Source organism: Hyla sarda, chromosome 1 (genome assembly GCF_029499605.1).
Source record: "Hyla sarda isolate aHylSar1 chromosome 1, aHylSar1.hap1, whole genome shotgun sequence".
Lineage (NCBI taxonomy): Eukaryota > Metazoa > Chordata > Amphibia > Anura > Hylidae > Hyla > Hyla sarda.
Genome location: NC_079189.1, coordinates 191,697,395 through 191,718,907, shown reverse-complemented (window position 1 = coordinate 191,718,907; position 21,513 = coordinate 191,697,395). Strand labels below are relative to the sequence as shown.

Genomic DNA, 21,513 nt, shown 5'->3' with positions numbered 1-21,513 from the left:
GTTGGGGACATTTTACAATACTGTGCCCTACACCACCATCTGTCAACTAGGTGTGTTAGCCGAAATAGCTCAGTTGGGAGAGCGTTAGACTGAAGATCTAAAGGTCCCTGGTTCGATCCCGGGTTTCGGCAGTTTCCTTATGTCTCAAAATCAACTGAAGTAAGTTAAGTCGTTGATGCGTTTAGAGTCTTAGCAGCTTAGTTAATATACCTCAAAGGCACTATTTTGCATTGTGGAGAAAATTGTTTTACATATCCCGTTAGCATTTCATGCCAGTACAGTGTTTAGTTTTCATTTTTAAAAATTTTGAAGTTAATTTTTCTTTATAAAAAGAGACATTTTTACACATGAAAAACCATTCCTATTATTGGGGACATCTTACAATGCTGTGCTCTACACAACCATCTACACAACCATCAATGCACTAAGTGTGTTAGCTGAACTAGCTCTGTTGGGAGAGCGTTTGACTAAATATCCCTGCTTTGATCCTTGGTTTCAGCAGTTTCATATTAACTCAAAATCCACTAAAGTGAGTTAAATCATTGATGCATTTAGAGTTTTGGCAGCTTAGGTAAAATACCTCAAAAGCCCTATGTTGCATTGTGGTGAATATAATTTTACAAATCCCGTTAGCATTCCATGCCAGTACAGTGTGTAGTTTTCATTCTGAAATTTTTTGAAGATTTTTAGTCTCTATATAAAAAACATCTGTCAGAAGTTGGATTCGAACCCACGCCTCCAGAGGAGACTGCGACCTGAACGCAGCGCCTTAGACCGCTCGGCCATCCTGACTTTGCTTTGTATTACATTTCCACCAATGCAAAAAAAAAACAGAAGCCATGCGAGCTGTAAAACCGTTGTTTTAACACATGAAAAAACATCCCTATCGTTGGGGACATTTTACAACACTGTGCCCTACACCACCATCTGTCAACTAGGTGTGTTAGCCGAAATAGCTCAGTTGAGAGAGCGTTAGTCTGAAGATCTAAAGGTCCCTGGTTCGATCCCGGGTTTCGGCAGTTTCCTTATGTCTCAAAATCAACTGAAGTAAGTTAAGTCGTTGATGCGTTTAGAGTTTTAGCAGCTTAGTTAATATACCTCAAAGGCACTATTTTGCATTGTGGAGAAAATTGTTTTACATATCCCTTTAGCATTTCATGCCAGTACAGTGTTTGGTTTTCATTTTGAAAATTTTGAAGTTTTTTTTCTTTATAAAAAGAGACATTTTTACACATGAAAAACCATTCCTATTATTGGGGACATCTTACAATGCTGTGCTCTACACAACCATCTACACAACCATCAATGCACTAAGTGTGTTAGCTGAACTAGCTCTGTTGGGAGAGCGTTTGACTACATATCCCTGCTTTGATCCTTGGTTTCAGCAGTTTCATTTTATCTCAAAATCCACTAAAGTGAGTTAAATCGTTGATGCGTTTAGAGTTTTGGCAGCTTAGGTAAAATACCTCAAAAGCCCTATGTTGCATTGTGGTGAATATAATTTTACAAATCCCGTTAGCATTTCATGCCAGTACAGTGTTTGGTTTTCATTTTGAAAATTTTGAAGTTTTTTTTTCTTTATAAAAAGAGACATTTTTACATTTTGAGTTAAATCGTTGATGCGTTTAGAGTTTTGGCAGCTTAGGTAAAATATCTCAAAAGCCCTATGTTGCATTGTGGTGAATATAATTTTACAAATCCCGTTAGCTTTACATGCCAGTACAGTGTGTAGTTTTCATTCTGAAATTTTTTGAAGATTTTTAGTCTCTATATAAAAAACATCTGTCAGAAGTGGGATTCGAACCCACGCCTCCAGAGGAGACTGCGACCTGAACGCAGCGCCTTAGACCGCTCGGCCATCCTGACTTTGCTTTGTATTACATCTCCACCAATGCAAAAAAAAAAAGAAGCCATGCGAGCTGTAAAACCGTTGTTTTAACACATGAAAAAACATCCCTATCGTTCGGGACATTTTACAACACTGTGCCCTACACCACCATCTGTCAACTAGGTGTATTAGCCGAAATAGCTCAGTTGGGAGAGCGTTAGACTGAAGATCTACAGGTCCCTGGTTAGATCCCGGGTTTCGGCAGTTTCCTTATGTCTCAAAATCAACTGAAGTAAGTTAAGTCGTTAATGCGTTTAGAGTTTTAGCAGCTTAGTTAATATACCTCAAAGGCACTATTTTGCATTGTGGAGAAAATTGTTTTACATATCCCTTTAGCATTTCATGCCAGTACAGTGTTTGGTTTTCATTTTGAAAATTTTGAAGTTTATTTTTCTTTATAAAAAGAGACATTTTTACACATGAAAAACCATTCCTATTATTGGGGACATCTTACAATGCTGTGCTCTACACAACCATCTACACAACCATCAATGCACTAAGTGTGTTAGCTGAACTAGCTCTGTTGGGAGAGCGTTTGACTAAATATCCCTGCTTTGATCCTTGGTTTCAGCAGTTTCATTTTAACTTAAAATCCACTAAAGTGAGTTAAATCGTTGATGCGTTTAGAGTTTTGGCAGCTTAGGTAAAATACCTCAAAAGCCCTATGTTGCATTGTGGTGAATATAATTTTACAAATCCCGTTAGCATTCCATGCCAGTACAGTGTGTAGTTTTCATTCTGAAATTTTTTGAAGATTTTTAGTCTCTTTATAAAAAACATCTGTCAGAAGTGGGATTCGAACCCACGCCTCCAGAGGAGACTGCGACCTGAACGCAGCGCCTTAGACCGCTCGGCCATCCTGACTTTGCTTTGTATTTCACCTCCACCAATGCAAAAAAAAAAAGAAGCCATGCGAGCTGTAAAACCGTTGTTTTAGCACATGAAAAAACATCCCTATCGTTGGGGACATTTTACAATACTGTGCCCTACACCACCATCTGTCAACTAGGTGTGTTAGCCGAAATAGCTCAGTTGGGAGAGCGTTAGACTGAAGATCTAAAGGTCCCTGGTTCGATCCCGGGTTTCGGCAGTTTCCTTATGTCTCAAAATCAACTGAAGTAAGTTAAGTCGTTGATGCGTTTAGAGTCTTAGCAGCTTAGTTAATATACCTCAAAGGCACTATTTTGCATTGTGGAGAAAATTGTTTTACATATCCCGTTAGCATTTCATGCCAGTACAGTGTTTAGTTTTCATTTTTAAAAATTTTGAAGTTAATTTTTCTTTATAAAAAGAGACATTTTTACACATGAAAAACCATTCCTATTATTGGGGACATCTTACAATGCTGTGCTCTACACAACCATCTACACAACCATCAATGCACTAAGTGTGTTAGCTGAACTAGCTCTGTTGGGAGAGCGTTTGACTAAATATCCCTGCTTTGATCCTTGGTTTCAGCAGTTTCATATTAACTCAAAATCCACTAAAGTGAGTTAAATCATTGATGCATTTAGAGTTTTGGCAGCTTAGGTAAAATACCTCAAAAGCCCTATGTTGCATTGTGGTGAATATAATTTTACAAATCCCGTTAGCATTCCATGCCAGTACAGTGTGTAGTTTTCATTCTGAAATTTTTTGAAGATTTTTAGTCTCTATATAAAAAACATCTGTCAGAAGTGTGATTCGAACCCACACCTCCAGAGGAGACTGCGACCTATACGCAGTCCCTTAAGCCACTCGGCCATCCTGACTTTGCTTTGTATTTCACCTCCACCAATGCAAAAAAAAAAAGAAGCCATGCGAGCTGTAAAACCGTTGTTTTAGCACATGAAAAAACATCCCTATCGTTGGGGACATTTTACAATACTGTGCCCTACACCACCATCTGTCAATTAGGTGTGTTAGCCGAAATAGCTCAGTTGGGAGAGCGTTAGACTGAAGATCTAAAGGTCCCTGGTTCGATCCCGGGTTTCGGCAGTTTCCTTATGTCTCAAAATCAACTGAAGTAAGTTTAGTCGTTGATGCGTTTAGAGTCTTAGCAGCTTAGTTAATATACCTCAAAGGCACTATTTTGCATTGTGGAGAAACTTGTTTTACATATCCCGTTAGCATTTCATGCCAGTACAGTGTTTAGTTTTCATTTTTAAAAATTTTGAAGTTAATTTTTCTTTATAAAAAGAGACATTTTTACACATGAAAAACCATTCCTATTATTGGGGACATCTTACAATGCTGTGCTCTACACAACCATCTACACAACCATCAATGCACTAAGTGTGTTAGCTGAACTAGCTCTGTTGGGAGAGCGTTTGACTAAATATCCCTGCTTTGATCCTTGGTTTCAGCAGTTTCATATTAACTCAAAATCCACTAAAGTGAGTTAAATCGTTGATGCATTTAGAGTTTTGGCAGCTTAGGTAAAATACCTCAAAAGCCCTATGTTGCATTGTGGTGAATATAATTTTACAAATCCCGTTAGCATTCCATGCCAGTACAGTGTGTAGTTTTCATTCTGAAATTTTTTGAAGATTTTTAGTCTCTATATAAAAAACATCTGTCAGAAGTGTGATTCGAACCCACACCTCCAGAGGAGACTGCGACCTATACGCAGCTCCTTAGGCCACTCGGCCATCCTGACTTTGCTTTGTATTGCATCTCCACCAATGCAAATAAAAAAAAGAAGCCATGCGAGCTGTAAAACCGTTGTTTTAGCACATGAAAAAACATCCCTATCGTTGGGGACATTTTACAATACTGTGCCCTACACCACCATCTGTCAACTAGGTGTGGTAGCCGAAATAGCTCAGTTGGGAGAGTGTTAGACTGAAGATCTAAAGGTCCCTGGTTCGATCCCGGGTTTCGGCAGTTTCCTTATGTCTCAAAATCAACTGAAGTAAGTTAAGTCGTTGATGCGTTTAGAGTTTTAGCAGCTTAGTTAATATACCTCATAGGCACTATTTTGCATTGTGGAGAAAATTGTTTTACATATCCCGTTAGTATTTCATGCCAGTACAGTGTTTGGTTTTCATTTTGAAAATTTTGAAGTTTTTTTTTCTTTATAAAAAGAGACATTTTTACACATGAAAAACCATTCCTATTATTGGGGACATCTTACAATGCTGTGCTCTACACAACCATCTACACAACCATCAATGCACTAAGTGTGTTAGCTGAACTAGCTCTGTTGGGAGAGCGTTTGACTGCTTTGATCCTTGGTTTCAGCAGTTTCATTTTAACTCAAAATCCACTAAAGTGAGTTAAATCGTTGATGCGTTTAGAGTTTTGGCAGCTTAGGTAAAATACCTCAAAAGCCCTATGTTGCATTGTGGTGAATATAATTTTACAAATCCCGTTAGAATTCCATGCCAGTACAGTGTGTAGTTTTCATTCTGAAATTTTTTGAAGATTTTAAGTCTCTACATAAAAAACATCTGTCAGAAGTGGGATTCGAACCCACGCCTCCAGAGAAGACTGCGACCTGAACGCAGCGCCTTAGACCGCTCGGCCATCCTGACTTTGCTTTGTATTACACCTCCACCAATGCAAAAAAAAAAGAAGCCATGCGAGCTGTAAAACCGTTGTTTTAACACATGAAAAAACATCCCTATCGTTGGGGACATTTTACAACACTGTGCCCTACACCACCATCTGTCAACTAGGTGTATTAGCCGAAATAGCTCAGTTGGGAGAGCGTTAGACTAAAGGTCCCTGGTTCGATATCGGGTTTCGGCAGTTTCCTTATGTCTCAAAATCAACTGAAGTAAGTTAAGTCGTTGATGCGTTTAGAGTTTTAGCAGCTTAGTTAATATACCTCAAAGGCACTATTTTGCATTGTGGAGAAAATTGTTTTACATATCCCGTTAGCATTTCATGCCAGTACAGTGTTTAGTTTTCATTTTGAAAATTTTGAAGTTAATTTTTCTTTATAAAAAGAGACATTTTTACACATGAAAAACCATTCCTATTATTGGGGACATCTTACAATGCTGTGCTCTACACAACCATCTACACAACCATCAATGCACTAAGTGTGTTAGCTGAACTAGCTCTGTTGGGAGAGCGTTTGACTAAATATCCCTGCTTTGATCCTTGGTTTCAGAAGTTTCATTTTAACTCAAAATCCACTAAAGTGAGTTAAATTGTTGATGCGTTTAGAGTTTTGGCAGCTTAGGTAAAATACCTCAAAAGCCCTATGTTGCATTGTGGTGAATATAATTTTACAAATCCCGTTAGCATTCCATGCCAGTACAGTGTGTAGTTTTCATTCTGAAATTTTTTGAAGATTTTTAGTCTCTATATAAAAAACTTCTGTCGGAAGTGGGATTCGAACCCACGCCTTCAGAGGAGACTGCGACCTGAACGCAGCACCTTAGACCGCTCGGCCATCCTGATTTTGCTTTATGTTACACCTCCACCAATGCAAAAAAAAAAGAAGCCATGCGAGCTGTAAAACCGTTGTTTTAACACATGAAAAAACATCCCTATCGTTGGGGACATTTTACAATACTGTGCCCTACACCACCATCTTGCAGCTAGGTGTGTTAGCCGAAATAGCTCAGTTGGGAGAGCGTTAGACTGAAGATCTAAAGGTCCCTGGTTCGATCCCGGGTTTCGGCAGTTTCCTTATGTCTCAAAATCAACTGAAGTAAGTTAAGTCGTTAATGCGTTTAGAGTTTTAGCAGCTTAGTTAATATACCTCAAAGGCACTATTTTGCATTGTGGAGAAAATTGTTTTACATATCCCATTAGCATTTCATGCTAGTACAGTGTTTGGTTTTCATTTTGAAAATTTTGAAGTTAATTTTTCTTTATAAAAAGAGACATTTTTACACATGTAAAACCATTCCTATTATTGGGGACATCTTACAATGCTGTGCTCTACACAACCATCTACACAACCATCAATGCACTAAGTGTGTTAGCTGAACTAGCTCTGTTGGGAGAGCGTTTGACTAAATATCCCTGCTTTGATCCTTGGTTTCAGCAGTTTCATATTAACTCAAAATCCACTAAAGTGAGTTAAATCGTTGATGCGTTTAGAGTTTTGGCAGCTTAGGTAAAATACCTCAAAAGCCCTATGTTGCATTGTGGTGAATATAATTTTACAAATCCCGTTAGCATTTCATGCCAGTACAGTGTGTAGTTTTCATTCTGAAATGTTTTGAAGATTTTGTCTCTATATAAAAAACATCTGTCAGAAGTGGGATTTGAACCCACGCCTCCAAAGGAGACTGCGACCTGAACGCAGCGCCTTAGACCGCTCGGCCATCCTGACTTTGCTTTGTATTACATTTCCACCAATGCAAAAAAAAAAAGAAGCCATGCGAGCTGTAAATCCGTTGTTTTAACACATGAAAAAACATCCCTATCGTTGGGGACATTTTACAATACTGTGCCCTACACCACCATCTGTCAACTAGGTGTGTTAGCCGAAATAGCTCAGTTGGGAGAGCATTAGACTGAAGATCTAAAGGTCCCTGGTTCAATCCCGGGTTTTGGCAGTTTCCTTATGTCTCAAAATCAACTGAAGTAAGTTAAGTCGTTGATGCGTTTAGAATTTTAGCAGCTTAGTTAATATACCTCAAAGGCACTATTTTGCATTGTGGAGAAAATTGTTTTACATATCCCTTTAGCATTTCATGCCAGTACAGTGTTTGGTTTTCATTTTGAAAATTTTGAATTTTTCTTTTCTTTATAAATAGAGACATTTTTACACATGAAAAACCATTCCTATAATTGGGAACATCTTACAATGCTGTGCTCTACACAACCATCTACACAACCATCAATGCACTAAGTGTGTTAGCTGAACTAGCTCTGTTGGGAGAGCGTTTGACTGCTTTGATCCTTGGTTTCAGCAGTTTCATTTTAACTCAAAATCCACTAAAGTGAGTTCAATCGTTGATGCGTTTAGAGTTTTGGCAGCTTAGGTAAAATACCTCAAAAGCCCTATGTTGCATTGTGGTGAATATAATTTTACAAATCCCGTTAGCATTCCATGCCAGTACAGTGTGTAGTTTTCATTCTGAAATTTTTTGAAGATTTTTAGTCCCTATATAAAAAACATCTGTCAGAAGTTGAATTCGAACCCACGCCTCCAGAGGAGACTGCGACCTGAACGCAGCGCCTTAGACCGCTCAGCCATCCTGACTTTGCTTTGTATTACATTTCCACCAATGCAAAAAAAAAAAGAAGCCATGCGAGCTGTAAAACCGTTGTTTTAACACATGAAAAAACATCCCTATCGTTAGGGACATTTTACAATACTGTGCCCTACACCACCATCTGTTAACTAGGTGTGTTAGCTGAAGTAGCTCAGTTGGGAGAGCGTTAGACTGAAGATCTAAAGGTCCCTGGTTCGATCCTGGGTTTCGGCAGTTTCCTTACGTCTCAAAATCAACTGAAGTAAGTTAAGTCGTTGATGCGTTTAGAGTTTTAGCAGCTTAGTTAATATACCTCAAAGGCACTATTTTGCATTGTGGAGAAAATTGTTTTACATATCCCTTTAGCATTTCATGCCAGTACAGTGTATGGTTTTCATTTTGAAAATTTTGAAGTTTTTTTTTCTTTATAAAAAGAGACATTTTTACACATGAAAAACCATTCCTATAATTGGGAACATCTTACAATGCTGTGCTCTACACAACCATCTACACAACCATCAATGCACTAAGTGTGTTAGCTGAACTAGCTCTGTTGGGAGAGCGTTTGACTGCTTTGATCCTTGGTTTCAGCAGTTTCATTTTAACTCAAAATCCACTAAAGAGAGTTCAATCGTTGATGTGTTTAGAGTTTTGGCAGCTTAGGTAAAATACCTCAAAAGCCCTATGTTGCATTGTGGTGAATATAATTTTACAAATCCCGTTAGCATTCCATGCCAGTACAGTGTGTAGTTTTCATTCTGAAATTTTTTGAAGATTTTTAGTCCCTATATAAAAAACATCTGTCAGAAGTTGGATTCGAACCCACGCCTCCAGAGGAGACTGCGACCTGAACGCAGCGCCTTAGACCGCTCGGCCATCCCGACTTTGCTTTGTATTACATTTCCACCAATGCAAAAAAAAAAAGAAGCCATGCGAGCTGTAAAACCGTTGTTTTAACACATGAAAAAACATCCCTATCGTTGGGGACATTTTACAACACTGTGCCCTACACCACCATCTGTCAACTAGGTGTATTAGCCGAAATAGCTCAGTTGGGAGAGCGTTAGACTGAAGATCTAAAGGTCCCTGGTTCGATCCCGGGTTTCAGCAGTTTCCTTATGTCTCAAAATCAACTGAAGTAAGTTAAGTCGTTGATGCGTTTAGAGTTTTAGCAGCTTAGTTAATATACCTCAAAGGCACTATTTTGCATTGTGGAGAAAATTGTTTTACATATCCCTTTAGCATTTCATGCCAGTACAGTGTTTGGTTTTCATTTTGAAAATTTTGAAGTTTTTTTTTCTTTATAAAAAGAGACATTTTTACACATGAAAAACCATTCCTATAATTGGGAACATCTTACAATGCTGTGCTCTACACAACCATCTACACAACCATCAATGCGCTAAGTGTGTTAGCTGAACTAGCTCTGTTGGGAGAGCGTTTGACTGCTTTGATCCTTGGTTTCAGCAGTTTCATTTTAACTCAAAATCCACTAAAGTGAGTTAAATCGTTGATGCGTTTAGAGTTTTGGCAGCTTAGGTAAAATACCTCAAAAGCCCTATGTTGCATTGTGGTGAATATAATTTTACAAATCCCGTTAGCATTTCATGCCAGTACAGTGTGTAGTTTTCATTCTGAAATTTTTTGAAGATTTTTAGTCTCTATATAAAAAACATCTGTCAGAAGTGTGATTTTAACCCACGCCTCCAGAGGAGACTGCAACCTGAACGCAGCGCCTTAGACCGCTCGGCCATCCTGATTTTGCTTTGTATTACAAATCCACCAATGCAAAAAAAAAGAAGCCATGCGAGCTGTAAAACCGTTGTTTTAACACATGAAAAAAAATCCCTATCGTTGGGGACATTTTACAACACTGTGCCCTACACCACCATCTGTCAACCATCTGTCAACTAGGTGTATTAGGCGGAATAGCTCAGTTGGGAGAGCGTTAGACTGAAGATCTAAAGGTCCCTGGTTCGATCCCGAGGTTCGGCAGTCTCCTTATGTCTCAAAATCAACTGAAGTAAGTTAAGTCGTTGATGCGTTTAGAGTTTTAGCAACTTAGTTAATATACCTCAAAGGCACTATTTTGCATTGTGGAGAAAATTGTTTTACATATCCCTTTAGCATTTCATGCCAGTACAGTGTTTGGTTTTCATTTTGAAAATTTTGAAGTTTTTTTTTCTTTATAAAAAGAGACATTTTTACACATGAAAAACCATTCCTATTATTGGGGACATCTCACAATGCTGTGCTCTACACAACCATCAATGCACTAAGTGTGTTAGCTGAACTAGCTCTGTTGGGAGAGCGTTTGACTGCTTTGATCCTTGGTTTCAGCAGTTTCATTTTAACTCAAAATCCACTAAAGTGAGTTAAATCGTTGATGCGTTTAGAGTTTTGGCAGCTTAGGTAAAATACCTCAAAAGCCCTATGTTGCATTGTGGTGAATATAATTTTACAAATCCCGTTAGAATTTCATGCCAGTACAGTGTGTAGTTTTCATTCTGAAATTTTTTGAAGATTTTTAGTCTCTATATAAAAAACATCTGTCAGAAGTGTGATTTGAACCCACGCCTCCAGAGGAGACTGCAACCTGAACGCAGCGCCTTAGACCGCTCGGCCATCCTGATTTTGCTTTGTATTACACCTCCACCAATGCAAAAAAAAAAGAAGCCATGCGAGCTGTAAAACCGTTGTTTTAACACATGAAAAAACATCCCTATCGTTGGGGACATTTTACAACACTGTGCCCTACACCACCATCTGTCAACTAGGTGTATTAGCCGAAATAGCTCAGTTGGGAGAGCGTTAGAATGAAGATCTAAAGGTCCCTGGTTCGATCCCGGGTTTCGGCAGTTAAGTCGTTGATGCGTTTAGAGTTTTAGCAGCTTAGTTAATATACCTCAAAGGCACTATTTTGCATTGTGGAGAAAATTGTTTTACATATCCCTTTAGCATTTCATGCCAGTACAGTGTTTGGTTTTCATTTTGAAAATTTTGAAGTTTTTTTTTCTTTATAAAAAGAGACATTTTTACACATGAAAAACCATTCCTATAATTGGGAACATCTTACAATGCTGTGCTCTACACAACCATCAATGCACTAAGTGTGTTAGCTGAACTAGCTCTGTTGGGAGAGCGTTTGACTGCTTTGATCCTTGGTTTCAGCAGTTTCATTTTAACTCAAAATCCACTAAAGTGAGTTAAATCGTTGATGCGTTTAGAGTTTTGGCAGCTTAGGTAAAATACCTCAAAAGCCCTATGTTGCATTGTGGTGAATATAATTTTACAAATCCCGTTAGCATTTCATGCCAGTACAGTGTGTAGTTTTCATTCTGAAATTTTTTGAAGATTTCTAGTCTCTATATAAAAAACATCTGTCAGAAGTGTGATTCGAACCCACGCCTCCTGAGGAGATTGCGCCCTTAACGCAGCGCCTTAGACCGCTCGGCCATCCTGACTTTGCTTTGTGTTACACCTCCACCAATGCAGAAAAAAAAAGAAGCCATGCGAGCTGTAAAACCGTTGTTTTAACACATGAAAAAACATCCCTATCGTTGGGGACATTTTACAACACTGTGCCCTACACCACCATCTGTCAACCATAGCTCAGTTGGGAGAGCGTTAGACTGAAGATCTAAAGGTCCCTGGTTCGATCCCGGGTTTTGGCAGTCTCCTTATGTCTCAAAATCAACTGAAGTAAGTTAAGTCGTTGATGCGTTTAGAGTTTTAGCAACTTAGTTAATATACCTCAAAGGCACTATTTTGCATTGTGGAGAAAATTGTTTTACATATCCCTTTAGCATTTCATGCCAGTACAGTGTTTGGTTTTCATTTTGAAAATTTTGAAGTTTTTTTTCTTTATAAAAAGAGACATTTTTACACATGAAAAACCATTCCTATAATTGGGAACATCTTACAATGCTGTGCTCTACACAACCATCTACACAACCATCTACACAACCATCTACACAACCATCAATGCACTAAGTGTGTTAGCTGAACTAGCTCTGTTGGGAGAGCGTTTGACTGCTTTGATCCTTGGTTTCAGCAGTTTCATTTTAACTCAAAATCCACTAAAGTGAGTTAAATCGTTGATGCGTTTAGAGTTTTGGCAGCTTAGGTAAAATACCTCAAAAGCCCTATGTTGCATTGTGGTGAATATAATTTTACAAATCCCGTTAGCATTTCATGCCAGTACAGTGTGCAGTTTTCATTCTGAAATTTTTTGAAGATTTCTAGTCTCTATATAAAAAACATCTGTCAGAAGTGTGATTCGAACCCACGCCTCCTGAGGAGACTGCGACCTGAACGGAGCGCCTTAGACCGCTCGGCCATCCTGACTTTGCTTTGTATTACACCTCCACCAATGCAAAAAAAAAAGAAGCCATGCGAGCTGTAAAACCGTTGTTTTAACACATGAAAAAACATCCCTATCGTTGGGGACATTTTACAACACTGTGCCCTTCACCACCATCTGTCGACTAGGTGTGTTAGCTGAAATAGCTCAGTTGGGAGAGCGTTAGACTGAAGATCTAAAGGTCCCTGGTTCGATCCCGGGTTTCGGCAGTTAAGTCGTTGATGCGTTTAGAGTTTTAGCAGCTTAGTTAATATACCTCAAAGGCACTATTTTGCATTGTGGAGAAAATTGTTTTACATATCCCTTTAGCATTTCATGCCAGTACAGTGTTTGGTTTTCATTTTGAAAATTTTGAAGTTTTTTTTTCTTTATAAAAAGAGACATTTTTACACATGAAAAACCATTGCTATAATTGGGAACATCTTACAATGCTGTGCTCTACACAACCATCTACACAACCATCAATGCACTAAGTGTGTTAGCTGAACTAGCTCTGTTGGGAGAGCGTTTGACTGCTTTGATCCTTGGTTTCAGCAGTTTCATTTTAACTCAAAATCCACTAAAGTGAGTTAAATCGTTGATGCGTTTAGAGTTTTGGCAGCTTAGGTAAAATACCTCAAAAGCCCTATGTTGCATTGTGGTGAATATAATTTTACAAATCCCGTTAGCATTTCATGCCAGTACAGTGTGTAGTTTTCATTCTGAAATTTTTTGAAGATTCTAGTCTCTATATAAAAAACATCTGTCAGAAGTGTGATTCGAACCCACGCCTCCTGAGGAGACTGCGACCTGAACGCAGCGCCTTAGACCGCTCAGCCATCCTGACTTTGCTTTGTATTACACCTCCACCAATGCAAAAAAAAAAAGAAGCCATGCGAGCTGTAAAACCGTTGTTTTAACACACGAAAAAACATCCCTATCGTTGGGGACATTTTACAACACTGTGCCCTTCACCACCATCTGTCAACTAGGTGTGTTAGCTGAAATAGCTCAGTTGGGAGAGCGTTAGACTGAAGATCTAAAGGTCCCTGGTTCGATCCCGGGTTTCGGCAGTTAAGTCGTTGATGCGTTTAGAGTTTTAGCAGCTTAGTTAATATACCTCAAAGGCACTATTTTGCATTGTGGAGAAAATTGTTTTACATATCCCTTTAGCATTTCATGCCAGTACAGTGTTTGGTTTTCATTTTGAAAATTTTGAAGTTTTTTTTTCTTTATAAAAAGAGACATTTTTACACATGAAAAACCATTCCTATAATTGGGAACATCTTACAATGCTGTGCTCTACACAAACATCAATGCACTGAGTGTGTTAGCTGAACTAGCTCTGTTGGGAGAGCGTTTGACTGCTTTAATCCTTGGTTTCAGCAGTTTCATTTTAACTCAAAATCCACTAAAGTGAGTTAAATCGTTGATGCGTTTAGAGTTTTGGCAGCTTAGGTAAAATACCTCAAAAGCCCTATGTTGCATTGTGGTGAATATAATTTTACAAATCCCGTTAGCATTTCATGCCAGTACAGTGTGTAGTTATCATTCTGAAATTTTTTGAAGATTTTTAGTCTCAAAATAAAAAAAATCTGTCAGAAGTGTGATTCGAACCTACGCCTCCAGAGGAGACTGCGACCTGAACGCAGCGCCTTAGACCGCTCGGCCATCCTGACTTTGCTTTGTATAACACCTCCACCAATGCAAAAAAAAAAAGAAGCCATGCAAGCTGTAAAACCGTTGTTTTAACACATGAAAAAACATCCCTATCGTTGGGGACATTTTACAACACATTTTTCACCACCATCTGTCGACTAGGTGTGTTAGCTGAAATAGCTCAGTTGGGAGAGCATTAGACTGAAGATCTAAAGGTCTCTGGTTCGATCCCGGGTTTCGGCAGTTAAGTCGTTGATGCATTTAGAGTTTTAGCAGCTTAGTTAATATACCTCAAAGGCACTATTTTGCATTGTGGAGAAAATTGTTTTACATATCCCGTTAGCATTTCATGCCAGTACAGTGTTTGGTTTTCATTTTGAAAATTTTGAAGTTTTTTTTTCTTTATAAAAAGAGACATTTTTACACATGAAAAACCATTCCTATTATTGGGGACATCTTACAATGCTGTGCTCTACACAACCATCTACACAACAATCAATGCACTAAGTGTTTTAGCTGAACTAGCTCTGTTGGGAGAGCGTTTGACTAAATATCCCTGCTTTGATCCTTGGTTTCAGCAGTTTCATTTTAACTCAAAATCCACTAAAGTGAGTTAAATCGTTGATGCGTTTAGAGTTTTGGCAGCTTAGGTAAAATACCTCAAAAGCCCTATGTTGCATTGTGGTGAATATAATTTTACAAATCCCGTTAGCATTTTATGCCAGTACAGTGTGTAGTTTTCATTCTGAAATTTTTTGAAGATTTTTAGTCTCTATATAAAAAACATCTGTCAGAAGTGTGATTCGAACCCACACCTCCAGAAGAGACTGCGACCTGAACGCAGAGCCTTAGACCGCTCAGCCATCCTGACTTTGCTTTGTATTACACCTCCACCAATGCAAAAATAAAAGAAGCCATGCGAGCTGTAAAACCGTTGTTTTAACACATGAAAAAACATCCCTATCGTTGGGGACATTTTACAACACTGTGCCCTACACCACCATCTGTCAACCATCTGTCAACTAGGTGTATTAGCCGAAATAGCTCAGTTGGGAGAGCGTTAGACTAAAGTTCCCTGGTTCGATCCCGGGTTTCGGCAGTTTCCTTATGTCTCAAAATCAACTGAAGTAAGTTAAGTCGTTGATGCGTTTAAAGTTTTAGCAACTTAGTTAATATACCTCAAAGGCACTATTTTGCATTGTGGAGAAAATTGTTTTACATATCCCTTTAGCATTTCATGCCAGTACAGTGTTTGGTTTTCATTTTGAAAATTTTGAAGTTTTTTTTTCTTTATAAAAAGAGACATTTTTACACATGAAAAACCATTCCTATAATTGGGAACATCTTACAATGCTGTGCTCTACACAACCATCTACACAACCCTCAAAGCACTAAGTGTGTTAGCTGAACTAGCTCTGTTGGGAGAGCGTTTGACTGCTTTGATCCTTGGTTTCATCAGTTTTACAAATCCCGTTAGCATTCCATTCCAGTACAGTGTGTAGTTTTCATTCTGAAATTTTTTGAAGATTTTTAGTCTCTATATAAAAAACATCTGTCAGAAGTGGGATTCGAACCCACGCATCCAGGGGAGACTGCGACCTGACGCAGCGCCTTAGACCACTCGGCCATCCTGACTTTGCTTCATATTACATCTCCACCAATGCAAAAAAAAAAAAACCATGCGAGCTGTAAAACCGTTGTTTTAACACATGAAAAAACATCCCTATCGTTGGGGACATTTTACAACACTGTGCCCTACACCACCATCTGTCAACTAGGTGTCTTAGCCGAAATAGCTCAGTTGGGAGAGCGTTAGACTGAAGATCTAAAGGTCCCTGGTTCGATCCCGGGTTTCGGCAGTTAAGTCGTTGTTGTGTTTAGAGTTTTAGCAGCTTAGTTAATTTACCTCAAAGGCACTATTTTGCATTGTGGAGAAAATTGTTTTACATATCCCTTTAGCATTTCATGCCAGTACAGTGTTTGGTTTTCATTTTGAAAATTTTTAAGTTTTTTTTTCTTTATAAAAAGAGACATTTTTACACATGAAAAACCATTCCTATAATTGGGAACATGTTACAATGCTGTGCTCTACACAACCATCAATGCACTGAGTGTGTTAGCTGAACTAGCTCTGTTGGGAGAGCGTTTGACTGCTTTAATCCTTGGTTTCAGCAGTTTCATTTTAACTCAAAATCCACTAAAGTGAGTTAAATCGTTGATGCGTTTAGAGTTTTGGCAGCTTAGGTAAAATACCTCAAAAGCCCTATGTTGCATTGTGGTGAATATAATTTTACAAATCCCGTTAGCATTTCATGCCAGTACAGTGTGTAGTTATCATTCTGAAATTTTTTGAAGATTTTTAGTCTCAAAATAAAAAAAATCTATCAGAAGTGTGATTCGAACCCACGCCTCCAGAGGAGACTGTGACCTGAACGCAGCGCCTTAGACCGCTCGGCCATCCTGACTTTGCTTTGTACAACACCTCCACCAATGGAAAAAAAAAAGAAGCCATGCGAGCTGTAAAACCGTTGTTTTAACACATGAAAAAACATCCCTATCGTTGGGGTCATTTTACAACACATTTTTCACCAACATCTGTCGACTAGGTGTGTTAGCTGAAATAGCTCAGTTGGGAGAGCGTTAGACTGAAGATCTAAAGGTCCCTGGTTCGATCCCGGGTTTCGGCAGTTAAGTCGTTGATGCATTTAGCGTTTTAGCAGCTTAGTTAACATACCCCAAAGGCACTATTTTGCATTGTGGAGAAAATTGTTTTACATATCCCGTTAGCATTTCATGCCAGTACAGTGTTTGGTTTTCATTTTGAAAATTTTGAAGTTTTTTTTTCTTTATAAATACAGAAATTTTTACACATGAAAAACCATTCCTATCATTGGGGACATCTTACAATGCTGTGCTCTACACAACCATCTACACAACCATCAATGCACTAAGTGTGTTAGCTGAACTAGCTCTGTTGGGAGAGCGTTTGACTAAATATCCCTGCTTTGATCCTTGGTTTCAGCAGTTTCATTTTAACTCAAAATCCACTAAAGTGAGTTAAATCGTTGATGCGTTTAGAGTTTTGGCAGCTTAGGTAAAATACCTCAAAAGCCCTATGTTGCATTGTGGTGAATATAATTTTACAAATCCCGTTAGCATTCCATGCCAGTACAGTGTGTAGTTTTCATTCTGAAATTTTTTGAAGATTTTTAGTCTCTATATAAAAAACATCTGTCAGAAGTGGGATTCGAACCCACACCTCCAGAGGAGACTGCGACCTGAACGCAGTGTCTTAGACCGCTCGGCCATTCTGACTTTGCTTTGTATTACACCTCCACCAATGCAAAAAAAAAAGAAGCCATGCGAGCTGTAAAACCGTTGTTTTAACACATGAAAAAACATCCCTATCGTTGGGGACATTTTACAACACTGTGCCCTACACCACCATCTGTCAACTAGATGTATTAGCCGAAATAGCTCAGTTGGTAGAGCATTAGACTGAAGATCTAAAGGTTCCTGGTTCGATCCCGGGTTTCGGCAGTTTCCTTATGTCTCAAAATCAACTGAAGTAAGTTAAGTCGTTGATGCGTTTAGAGTTTTAGCAGCTTAGTTAATATACCTCAAAGGCACTATTTTGCATTGTGGAGAAAATTGTTTTACATATCCCTTTAGCATTTCATGCCAGTACAGTGTTTGGTTTTCATTTTTAAAATTTTGAAGTTTTTTTTCTTTATAAAAAGAGACATTTTTACACATGAAAAACCATTCCTATCATTGGGGACATCTTACAATGCTGTGCTCTACACAACCATCTACACAACCATCAATGCACTAAGTGTGTTAGCTGAACTAGCTCTGTTGGGAGAGCGTTTGACTAAATATCCCTGCTTTGATCCTTGGTTTCAGCAGTTTCATTTTAACTCAAAATCCACTAAAGTGAGTTAAATCGTTGATGCGTTTAGAGTTTTGGCAGCTTAGGTAAAATACCTCAAAAGCCCTATGTTGCATTGTGGTGAATATAATTTTACAAATCCCGTTAGCATTCCATGCCAGTACAGTGTGTAGTTTTCATTCTGAAATTTTTTGAAGATTTTTAGTCTCTATATAAAAAACATCTGTCAGAAGTGGGATTCGAACCCACGCCTCCAGTGGAGACTGCGTCCTGAACGCAGCGCCTTAGACCGCTCGGCCATCCTGACTTTGCTTTGTATTACATCTCCACCAATGCAAAAAAGAAGCCATGCGAGCTGTAAAACCGTTGTTTTAACACATGAAAAAACATCCCTATCGTTCGGGACATTTTACAACACTGTGCCCTACACCACCATCTGTCAACTAGGTGTATTAGCCGAAATAGCTCAGTTGGGAGAGCGTTAGACTGAAGATCTAAAGGTCCCTGGTTCGATCCCGGGTTTCGGCAGTTTCCTTATGTCTCAAAATCAACTGAAGTAAGTTAAGTCGTTGATGCGTTTAGAGTTTTAGCAGCTTAGTTAATATACCTCAAAGGCACTATTTTGCATTGTGGAGAAAATTGTTTTACATATCCGGTTAGCATTTCATGCCAGTATAGTGTTTGGTTTTCATTTTGAAAATGTTGAAGTTTTTTTTTTCTTTATAAAAAGAGACATTTTTACACATGAAAAACCATTCCTATTATTGGGGACATCTTACAATGCTGTGCTCTACACAACCATCTACACAACCGTCAATGCACTAAGTGTGTTAGCTGAACTAGCTCTGTTGGGAGAGCGTTTGACTGCTTTGATCCTTGGTTTCAGCAGTTTCATTTTAACTCAAAATCCACTAAAGTGAGTTAAATCGTTGATGCGTTTAGAGTTTTGGCAGCTTAGGTAAAATACCTCAAAAGCCCTATGTTGCATTGTGGTGAATATAATTTTACAAATCCCGTTAGCATTCCATGCCAGTACAGTGTGTAGTTTTCATTCTGAAATTTTTTGAAGATTTTTAGTCTCTATATAAAAAACATCTGTCAGAAGTGGGATTCGAACCCACGCCTCCAGAGGAGACTGCGACCTGAACACAAGCCTTAGACCGCTCGGCCATCCTGACTTTGCTTTTTATTACACCTCCACCAATGCAAAAAAAAAAGAAGCCATGCGAGCTGTAAAACCGTTGTTTTAACACATGAAAAAACATCCCTATCGTTGGGGACATTTTACAACACTGTGCCCTACACCACCATCTGTCAACTAGGTGTATTAGCCGAAATAGCTCAGTTGGGAGAGCGTTAGACTGAAGATCTAAAGGTCCCTGGTTCGATCCCGGGTTTCGGCAGTTTCCTTATGTCTCAAAATCAACTGAAGTAAGTTAAGTCGTTGATGCGTTTAGAGTTTTAGCAGCTTAGTTAATATACCTCAAAGGCACTATTTTGCATTGTGGAGAAAATTGTTTTACATATCCCGTTAGCTTTTCATGCCAGTACAGTGTTTGGTTTTCATTTTGAAAATTTTGAAGTTTTTTTTTCTTTATAAAAAGAGACATTTTTACACATGAAAAACCATTCCTATTATTGGGGACATCTTACAATGCTGTGCTCTACACAAACATCTACACAACCATCTACACAACCATCAATGCACTAAGTGTGTTAGCAGAACTAGCTCTGTTGGGAGAGCGTTTGACTAAATATCCCTGCTTTGATCCTTGGTTTCAGCAGTTTCATTTTAACTCAAAATCCACTAAAGTGAGTTAAATCGCTGATGCGTTTAGAGTTTTGGCAGCTTAGGTAAAATACCTCAAAAGCCCTATGTTGCATTGTGGTGAATATAATTTTACAAATCCCGTTAGCATTCCATGCCAGTACAGTGTGTAGTTTTCATTCCGAAATTTTTTGAAGATTTTTAGTCTCTATATAAAAAACATCTGTCAGAAGTGGGATTCGAACCCACGCCTCCAGAGGAGACTGCGACCTGAACGCAGCGCCTTAGACCGCTCGGCCATCCTGACTTTCCTTTGTATTACACCTCCACCAATGCGAAAAAAAAAGAAGCCATGCGAGCTGTAAAACCGTTGTTTTAACACATGAAAAAACATCCCTATCGTTGGGGACATTTTACAACACTGTGTATTAGCCGAAATAGCTCAGTTGGGAGAGCGTTAGACTGAAGATCTAAAGGTCCCTGGTTCGATCCCGGGTTTCGGCAGTTTCCTTATGTCTCAAAATCAACTGAAGTAAGTTAAGTCGTTGATGCGTTTAGAGTTTTAGCAGCTTAGTTAATATACCTCATAGGAACTATTTTGCATTGTGGAGAAAATTGTTTTACATATCCTGTTAGCATTTCATGCCAGTACAGTGTTTGGTTTTCATTTTGAAAATTTTGAAGTTTTTTTTTCTTTATAAAAAGAGACATTTTTACACATGAAAAACCATTCCTATTATTGGGGACATCTTACAATGCTGTGCTCTACACAACCATCTACACAACCATCAATGCACTAAGTGTGTTAGCTGAACTAGCTCTGTTGGGAGAGCGTTTGACTAAATATCCCTGCTTTGATCCTTGGTTTCAGCAGTTTCATTTTAACTCAAAATCCACTAAAGTGAGTTAAATCGTTGATGCGTTTAGAGTTTTGGCAGCTTAGGTAAAATACCTCAAAAGCCCTATGTTGCATTGTGGTGAATATAATTTTACAAATCCCGTTAGCATTCCATGCCAGTACAGTGTGTAGTTTTCATTCTGAAATTTTTTGAAGATTTTTAGTCTCTATATAAAAAACATCTGTCAGAAGTGGGATTCGAACCCACGCCTCCAGAGGAGACTGCGACCTGAACGCAGCGCCTTAGACCGCTCGGCCATCCTGACTTTGCTTTGTTTTACACCTCCACCAATGCAAAAAAAAAAGAAGCCATGCGAGCTGTAAAACCGTTGTTTTAACACATGAAAAAACATCCCTATCGTTGGGGACATTTTACAACACTGTGCCCTACACCACCATCTGTCAACTAGGTGAATTAGCCGAAATAGCTCAGTTGGGAGAGCGTTAGACTGAAGATCTAAAGGTCCCTGGTTCGATCCCGGGTTTCGGCAGTTTCCTTATGTCTCAAAATCAACTGAAGTAAGTTAAGTCGTTGATGCGTTTAGAGTTTTAGCAGCTTAGTTAATATACCTCATAGGCACTATTTTGCATTGTGGAGAAAATTGTTTTACATATCCCGTTAGCATTTCATGCCAGTACAGTGTTTGGTTTTCATTTTGAAAATTTTGAAGTTTTTTTTTCTTTATAAAAAGAGACATTTTTACACATGAAAAACCATTCCTATTATTGGGGACATCTTACTATGCTGTGCTCTACACAACCATCTACACAACCATCAATGCACTAAGTGTGTTAGCTGAACTAGCTCTGTTGGGAGAGGGTTTGACTAAATATCCCTGCTTTGATCCTTGGTTTCAGCAGTTTCATTTTAACTCAAAATCCACTAAAGTGAGTTAAATCGCTGATGCGTTTAGAGTTTTGGC

At 38.6% G+C, this 21,513-nt stretch overlaps 25 non-coding genes across 25 annotated transcripts; 16 read left to right on the top strand and 9 right to left on the bottom strand.

The window, feature by feature from the left end:
* Nucleotides 1-58: 58 nt before the first annotated feature.
* Nucleotides 59-131, top strand: TRNAF-GAA (transfer RNA phenylalanine (anticodon GAA)). Its single transcript has one exon. It is a non-coding gene; the product is annotated as a tRNA-Phe (tRNA).
* A 578-nt stretch (nt 132-709) lies between these two features.
* Nucleotides 710-792, bottom strand: TRNAL-CAG (transfer RNA leucine (anticodon CAG)). Its single transcript has one exon. It is a non-coding gene; the product is annotated as a tRNA-Leu (tRNA).
* A 991-nt stretch (nt 793-1,783) lies between these two features.
* On the bottom strand, nt 1,784-1,866 carry TRNAL-CAG (transfer RNA leucine (anticodon CAG)). The gene has a single exon. It is a non-coding gene; the product is annotated as a tRNA-Leu (tRNA).
* Nucleotides 1,867-2,669: 803 nt separating this feature from the next.
* TRNAL-CAG (transfer RNA leucine (anticodon CAG)) lies at nt 2,670-2,752 on the bottom strand. The gene has a single exon. It is a non-coding gene; the product is annotated as a tRNA-Leu (tRNA).
* Nucleotides 2,753-2,905: 153 nt separating this feature from the next.
* Nucleotides 2,906-2,978, top strand: TRNAF-GAA (transfer RNA phenylalanine (anticodon GAA)). Its single transcript has one exon. It is a non-coding gene; the product is annotated as a tRNA-Phe (tRNA).
* An 814-nt stretch (nt 2,979-3,792) lies between these two features.
* TRNAF-GAA (transfer RNA phenylalanine (anticodon GAA)) lies at nt 3,793-3,865 on the top strand. Its single transcript has one exon. It is a non-coding gene; the product is annotated as a tRNA-Phe (tRNA).
* Nucleotides 3,866-4,680: 815 nt separating this feature from the next.
* On the top strand, nt 4,681-4,753 carry TRNAF-GAA (transfer RNA phenylalanine (anticodon GAA)). Its single transcript has one exon. It is a non-coding gene; the product is annotated as a tRNA-Phe (tRNA).
* Nucleotides 4,754-5,320: 567 nt separating this feature from the next.
* On the bottom strand, nt 5,321-5,403 carry TRNAL-CAG (transfer RNA leucine (anticodon CAG)). Its single transcript has one exon. It is a non-coding gene; the product is annotated as a tRNA-Leu (tRNA).
* Nucleotides 5,404-6,432: 1,029 nt separating this feature from the next.
* Nucleotides 6,433-6,505, top strand: TRNAF-GAA (transfer RNA phenylalanine (anticodon GAA)). Its single transcript has one exon. It is a non-coding gene; the product is annotated as a tRNA-Phe (tRNA).
* Nucleotides 6,506-7,080: 575 nt separating this feature from the next.
* On the bottom strand, nt 7,081-7,163 carry TRNAL-CAG (transfer RNA leucine (anticodon CAG)). The gene has a single exon. It is a non-coding gene; the product is annotated as a tRNA-Leu (tRNA).
* Nucleotides 7,164-7,316: 153 nt separating this feature from the next.
* Nucleotides 7,317-7,389, top strand: TRNAF-GAA (transfer RNA phenylalanine (anticodon GAA)). The gene has a single exon. It is a non-coding gene; the product is annotated as a tRNA-Phe (tRNA).
* A 1,679-nt stretch (nt 7,390-9,068) lies between these two features.
* Nucleotides 9,069-9,141, top strand: TRNAF-GAA (transfer RNA phenylalanine (anticodon GAA)). The gene has a single exon. It is a non-coding gene; the product is annotated as a tRNA-Phe (tRNA).
* A 2,271-nt stretch (nt 9,142-11,412) lies between these two features.
* Nucleotides 11,413-11,495, bottom strand: TRNAL-AAG (transfer RNA leucine (anticodon AAG)). Its single transcript has one exon. It is a non-coding gene; the product is annotated as a tRNA-Leu (tRNA).
* Nucleotides 11,496-12,530: 1,035 nt separating this feature from the next.
* Nucleotides 12,531-12,603, top strand: TRNAF-GAA (transfer RNA phenylalanine (anticodon GAA)). Its single transcript has one exon. It is a non-coding gene; the product is annotated as a tRNA-Phe (tRNA).
* Nucleotides 12,604-13,373: 770 nt separating this feature from the next.
* Nucleotides 13,374-13,446, top strand: TRNAF-GAA (transfer RNA phenylalanine (anticodon GAA)). Its single transcript has one exon. It is a non-coding gene; the product is annotated as a tRNA-Phe (tRNA).
* Nucleotides 13,447-15,818: 2,372 nt separating this feature from the next.
* TRNAF-GAA (transfer RNA phenylalanine (anticodon GAA)) lies at nt 15,819-15,891 on the top strand. Its single transcript has one exon. It is a non-coding gene; the product is annotated as a tRNA-Phe (tRNA).
* Nucleotides 15,892-16,646: 755 nt separating this feature from the next.
* Nucleotides 16,647-16,719, top strand: TRNAF-GAA (transfer RNA phenylalanine (anticodon GAA)). Its single transcript has one exon. It is a non-coding gene; the product is annotated as a tRNA-Phe (tRNA).
* Nucleotides 16,720-17,499: 780 nt separating this feature from the next.
* TRNAF-GAA (transfer RNA phenylalanine (anticodon GAA)) lies at nt 17,500-17,572 on the top strand. Its single transcript has one exon. It is a non-coding gene; the product is annotated as a tRNA-Phe (tRNA).
* Nucleotides 17,573-18,148: 576 nt separating this feature from the next.
* TRNAL-CAG (transfer RNA leucine (anticodon CAG)) lies at nt 18,149-18,231 on the bottom strand. The gene has a single exon. It is a non-coding gene; the product is annotated as a tRNA-Leu (tRNA).
* Nucleotides 18,232-18,379: 148 nt separating this feature from the next.
* On the top strand, nt 18,380-18,452 carry TRNAF-GAA (transfer RNA phenylalanine (anticodon GAA)). The gene has a single exon. It is a non-coding gene; the product is annotated as a tRNA-Phe (tRNA).
* Nucleotides 18,453-19,254: 802 nt separating this feature from the next.
* TRNAF-GAA (transfer RNA phenylalanine (anticodon GAA)) lies at nt 19,255-19,327 on the top strand. Its single transcript has one exon. It is a non-coding gene; the product is annotated as a tRNA-Phe (tRNA).
* A 589-nt stretch (nt 19,328-19,916) lies between these two features.
* On the bottom strand, nt 19,917-19,999 carry TRNAL-CAG (transfer RNA leucine (anticodon CAG)). Its single transcript has one exon. It is a non-coding gene; the product is annotated as a tRNA-Leu (tRNA).
* A 124-nt stretch (nt 20,000-20,123) lies between these two features.
* Nucleotides 20,124-20,196, top strand: TRNAF-GAA (transfer RNA phenylalanine (anticodon GAA)). Its single transcript has one exon. It is a non-coding gene; the product is annotated as a tRNA-Phe (tRNA).
* A 577-nt stretch (nt 20,197-20,773) lies between these two features.
* Nucleotides 20,774-20,856, bottom strand: TRNAL-CAG (transfer RNA leucine (anticodon CAG)). Its single transcript has one exon. It is a non-coding gene; the product is annotated as a tRNA-Leu (tRNA).
* Nucleotides 20,857-21,008: 152 nt separating this feature from the next.
* On the top strand, nt 21,009-21,081 carry TRNAF-GAA (transfer RNA phenylalanine (anticodon GAA)). The gene has a single exon. It is a non-coding gene; the product is annotated as a tRNA-Phe (tRNA).
* The last annotated feature ends 432 nt before the right edge of the window (nt 21,082-21,513 follow it).